Genomic DNA, 6,484 nt, shown 5'->3' on the forward strand with positions numbered 1-6,484 from the left:
CTTCAGTATTCTTGCTTGGAAAATTCCATGGGCAAAGGAGCCTGGTGGGCTACCATCCACCGGGTTTCACAGAGAAAGACACGAATGAGACTGTATGACACACATACACATAAATACACATACACAAGAATAAAAGGAACAAATACACTCACCAAACCAAAACAAGCTATCGAACATAATGTTAGTCACTCAGTCTTGTCCAAGTCTTTGTGACCCCATGGCCTATAGCCTGCCAGGCTTCTCTGTCCATGGGATTCTCTAGGTATAGGGCACATTCAAATGTCTAAATATCTGGTATAATAAAATGTGAAAATATTTGACTTGCAAAACCGATAAACTTACAAGTTTCATCCATATTGTCACAAATAAAATTTTATGTTTTCTAATGGCTGAGAAATACATCATTGTATACACATACTGCATCTTTTTTATCCATTCATCTGTTTACAGACTCATAGGTTGTTTCTCTTTCTTGGCTATTGTGAGTAATACTGCAGTGAACATGGAATACAGATAATTCTACATGATCCTGTTTTCATTTCCTCTGGATATACTCAGAAGTGGGACTGTGGATCATATGATATACTAATTTTATGATATTAAATCTGGCATGATTTTAGAAATAATAAAGTTAGTTTGAAGTTATCTTATTCTGCTTAATATAAACAAGTGAATATGTGGTGTGGGGGATGGGGGTAGGATATTGGGAAAATAGGCACAGTAAATAACATTTTTAGTCCAGACAGCAGAATAAGTGGAATTACTTGGGGAATGCTTGGATTTATAAATTCTAGACTAAAAGTTATGTCTCAAACAAACAAAAAACTCAGCCAATATGTGTTCAGCATTATCTCTTTTGGACTCAAAGTTAATTAACTATTTTAGGAAGGTATACCATGTGATGACAATTAACAAAGGTTTCTTTCTGAGTCCTTTCAATTTTCCATTTTCTCTGAAAGTGATAAAATTTGAAATAATTTATCTTAAATCCCACATTGTCTCTCTCTCTCTCTCTGTATCTATTTTGGGCCAGAGAAGCCTGGCGGGCTACTGCCCATGGGGTTGCACAGAGTGGGACATGATCGGGCACACATACACATACATACACAAGAATAAAAGAGACAAATATCCTCACAAAACCAAAACAAGCTATAGAATACAGTGCTAGTTGCTCAGGTGCGTCCAAATTTATATATTTATAAAGCATTTAAGAGAGTGTATATATGTATATATTAAAGAAAACATTATATATGTATATTTAAATGACTTTATGTATGTATGTATATATATATAATTTCAAAAGTGTTTATGTATGTAAAAATCTATCTTTGCAAAACAGTATATGAGAAGAGGGAAGGAAAAATTTTCAAATGCAATCTTGGTCTATGCTTTTAATGTAATGCAAGTGTCAGGGGCCCAGAAGTTAGGTAACAAAAATCTGTAGAGGTGAGAGTGGAGCAAGATATTTTATGCCAGTTATAGTTAGATGATGGAAAAATAGAAGAAGAAGACATTTAGTTACTTTCTGCCACATTTAGTACATCAAAGGGAAAATCCTATTACCCTCAAGAATATAACTAAGCCAGAAATCTTTCCCTTGAAACCAATCAATTAGAATCCATAATGGTAGGTCCATAGAGACCAATGAGATGTTAAGACCTATGAGATGTTTGGTACAAGAATATTAGACTGTGATTATTGGCATGATGTGACTGGTTCTGTTTAAAAGAGGTATAAATCAGTCTGGCTCTTGCTGGATTTTATGCTAAGGGATATAAAGGACAACAACATTAGTTGAGAGAAGACAAGAAGAGTGAATCAGATATATCTTGATAAAATATTTTTTAAATTGTGTGGAAAAGATAAAAACTTCTTGAGTCAATAGCATTATTTCTAGTTCTAAAAGCTTAGCTCTTCAGAATCTGTATATATCCATAAATTACATAAATTTATGAAAAAGTTAATTAGAATGAGTTTCTTAAACTCCAAGCCCAATACACTACATTGCCCTATAAATTAATTAAGACAAAATTGATCTTTTTGTAGCAACACAAAATATATTTTCAGAACCTTCTAGATGCTGTAGTTAAACAATGAAATATAAGATACAAGTTGTATCTTCTAGAATTTTAGGCTTTCATTGGCAAAAAATAAACAAAAAATATGTGGTATCAGATAACTTAAAAAAAAATTATAAGTTTAGAATAACATGATATACTTTTTATTGGAAAGAAGGACTGGGATCAACTGAAATCACAGATTTTTTTAAAAGTTTTCATTAAAGGAAAATATATGTGAAGAGAAACTAGGCAGAGGTGGTCTTTGAACAGTAGCTGAAACTACAGGAAGAAAAGCACAAGAAGAGAAACATTCCAGGTAATTGCTGTCATGATTATTGAATGTGGCAATTTGTGGGACAATATGAAGACTCTTCTGACTAAACATATTAGAAATGTTGGCAAAACACATACAGTGAGATCAGGGGATATTCTGTTTGAATGCCAAGCAATGTAATTTTAAGTTAGCAAGTTAGGAACTAAAAGGTTTTTAAAGTTTATTTCTTCAGTTGTGTATATATATGACTTTACAAGACACATCTCCATGTTGAAAGATATGTTTAGGAAAGTTTACTGCTGATAACTGGGCTTCTCTCATAGAGTCAGGAATACAAGTGTGAAGATTTTACTGCTAACAGTAGTGCTTTAATTTTATTATCAAGACAATCCCTGTTATGTTTCCAACTAGCTAAAGCAAGTTGTTGCCTCAGTAACTGATCCTGTGCCCTATTGTTTTAAGAGGATTGACCATATATTCCTTCTGTCAGCCTTCCTTTTCTCAGGTTTTAAGTTTCCCCCCTAATTCTCACACAGCAAGAAGTCTCGTACATGTTCTTAGATTTTGATAATACTACAGGTTGGACTTTGAAATCTCTAAGCTTTGATTGTTGAGATTAATCAATATTTCCAGTTAGTTCCCTTTGACCAAATTCTTGCCTGTAAGATTTTTTATAGAGTTATCTTATAAATATTCTAAATTTTCTTTGAAAATTAGAAGTGAGCCTTTCTGGTTTCTGCATCTCCCTAACACTGCCCTTTCCCACTAAAATAGTTGGAAAGCCCCAGCTTTGCCATCAGATATGCTCACTTTACAATAGAAACATGTAAATAGTTTTTGGGGAAAAGTTTTAAACTTTAAAGTACAAAAAAGAACTCTTTGGAGGAAGAAAATATTTTTTTCTAAAAAACAAAGAACATGGCAAATTCAGTTATAATAACTGTGTTTAAGAACTAGTTAAATATAACATAGGGCCTAGACCCAATTTGTTGCCCAAATGTGTCAATAACAGGACAAATATGTATGTAATGATGATTTTACTTTGCTAATTAATGTCTCCCTTGTGATAATACTGTAGGCACAAAGTGATTATACTATATAAATTCATATTAAAGTGTGTAGAGAAGATTGCAGTTAGAATGGCGCAACTGGGGGAAGATGTATGCAACAATAAGACATTGATACTGGGTGTATACATTTCTGTACAGCTTGTTCCCTGGTGACTCAACCATAAAGAAGAAGCTGCCTTGCAATACAGGAGACACAGGTCAGATGCCTGGGTCAGGAAATCCCCTAGAGAAAGAAATGGCAACCCACTCAAGTACTCTTGCCTGGAGAACTCCAAGGACAGAGGAGCCTGGTGGGCTACAGTCCATGGGCTCACAAAGAGCTGGACACAACTCAGCAACTGAACAACAGCAGCAAATAGCTTGTGTCATCCAGACAAGACCAAATCCGCAACACATTCCAATCTTATGATTTGTGAAATGGCTTTATCTCAAAACTGTTTTGCTAACATAAGGAAAATTGTGCCTACTTTGATAGAAAGGGGAAATTACTCTAAGATAACAGACATAGTAGTCCAGGACAGTTCCGGTAGAACTGGGGTATCTTGTTATGCTAGTTATACTGTATCTGAATGGCTAATTTGAAGAAAATTCAGATGATGGTCACTATTGGAATAGTATAATACTCACTAGGGAAAATGAGGGATCACTGACTTATTGCCAATTGGCATGGAAGTCTAGGTCCCCACTTAGGCCACTTGATACCCAAAGGGTATCTTGCCACTTTTGGGCAGAAGTGAGACTTATGGCTCGTCACTGTTCTTTTGCTGATTCTACTGTGACTGGAAGGCTAGATGTGCCTTGTCATTGTTTTGCTCGTGACCTCTACTGAAACCACAGTGGAAGACCTCAGTAGTTCTGGGGGTATGGTGAAAGTCCACCTCTAGACTAGGCCTCCTCTGACACCTCCTTGCAGGGATACACAGGAGGCCTCTTTACTTCCAGGTGCCCATGGAAGTCCAAGCACTTCCTGCAGTCTCTACTGACACCTAGGGGAAGGAGGGATCATTTATGCTTGGCAAGGGCTAAAGTCCTAGCTCCAATCTTGGCCTTCTCTGACAGTACCCAGTGTAAGGATTGAAGTCCTTCATTAAAATATTTTGGAGTACAATTATGGGTTCCTCAATTAGCCTTGGAGTAAGCTGGGTAGGCACATGAGTTTTTCAGTCTTTTTTTTGGAGTAGAGTGATTATTTTCTATTATCTAGATTTTTCTGTCTTGTAAGGCTCTCCCTTTTCTTGTTTCTTCACTGGAGAAAGCTTTTGTTTGGCATGTTTAGTGTGAATTTATTGGCAATCCCAGATTACTTACTTATACAGCAATTAGTCTGGGATATGCAAAGCAGGAAAAGAAACAAAATGAATACTTACCACTGCATTGTTCCTTGGATCCCAAGATCCCTAACCAATTTACCTTTTTCTCTCTACCTTTTAGTCTTATGTTTTATTGCTATTGTTTATATATTTTTAGCTTGAATGTCTATAGCTTTTAATTGTACTCTGGAGGACAAAAAGGGAAAAGTACATCTATTCCATCTTCCTGGAAGTGAAAGTCTTAATTATTTTGAAAATACAAAAAGTAATCAGCTTAATCTTTGAGGTAATCACACTGGTCTGACATGATCTCAAGCTCACTTGACAGTGTCTTTAAAAAAATGTGCCAAATAAGTGGATTAACTCACTAATTTTTAATTTGATAAAGTTTGATCAGATTATTAACCCTTAGCTTTTCTTTGCATAAAATACTGATTGGCTTTGTAAACAGACCTTTACAAATCACTTTAAAATCAATTTGGTTAGTAATTAAAATTGTTGATGAAGAACATACACATAAAACTACAGCATAAACAAACCAAAACAAACAAACAATTCAATAGAAAAACAAGTATCCTAAATTTGTGGGAATAGCCATTTAAATTGTAGGATACAATTTTTAGTAGTAATGTCATAGATGATTCAACTTATAAATTAATAAGGCATTCCCTGAAAAAATTTGCTAAATTACTGAAGAAGTTCAAGTCTGACAGAGTGATGCCAAAGCTTTACTGAGGAGATTTAATAGTCATGTAATGAAAAATAATGGGAAAAAAGAGAGGTTTAAATTAATATAATTGAGTATTATATATGATTTTCAATATATATCTTATTTTATCTATATATCCAACATTTTATATTTTCAGATTGGTCAATACATTTTTGGAGTGATCTTTCATTGGGAAAATAGTGTTCATTTTATGTTTGTTATATATGTATAAGAAATATGAAATGCTGAATTTTGCTTCAAACAGTTTCGTAAACCTACAGTATATTTACTTTGTCCATAGAATTTATTAATTTTAAAAGTTGTTAGTTTTTATTTATTTATTTTTAATTTTTTTATTTTATTTTTAAACTTTACAATATTGTATTACTTTTGCCAAATATTGAAATGAATCCACCACAGGTATACATGTGTTCCCCATCCTCAATCCTCCTCCCTCCTCCCTCCCCATACAATCCCTCTGGGTCGTCCCACTGCACTAGCCCCAAGCATCCAGTATCCTGCATTGAACCTGGACTGGCAACTCGTTTCATACATGATATTATACATGTTTCAATGCCATTCTCCCAAATCTTCCCACCCTCTCCCTCTCCCACAGAGTCCATAAGACTGTGCTATACATCAGTGTCTCTTTTGCTGTCTCGTACACAGGGTTATTGTTACCATCTTTCTAAATTCCATATATATGCGTTAGTATACTGTATTGGTGTTTTTCCTTCTGGTTTACTTCACTCTGTATAATAGGCTCCAGTTTCATCCACCTCATTAGAACTGATTCAAATGTATTCTTTTTAATGGCTGAGTAATACTCCATTGTGTATATGTACCATTGCTTTCTTATCCATTCATCTGCTGATGGACATCTAGGTTGCTTCCATGTCCTGGCTATTATGAACAGTGCTGTGATGAACATTGGGGTACACGTGTCTCTTTCCCTTCTGGTTTCCTCAGTGTGTATGCCCAGCAGTGGGATTGCTGGATCATAAGGCAGTTCTATTTCCAGTTTTTTAAGGAATCTCCACACTGTTCTCCATAGTGGCTGT

This window comes from Bos indicus, chromosome 7, assembly GCF_029378745.1.
Source record: "Bos indicus isolate NIAB-ARS_2022 breed Sahiwal x Tharparkar chromosome 7, NIAB-ARS_B.indTharparkar_mat_pri_1.0, whole genome shotgun sequence".
NCBI lineage: Eukaryota > Metazoa > Chordata > Mammalia > Artiodactyla > Bovidae > Bos > Bos indicus.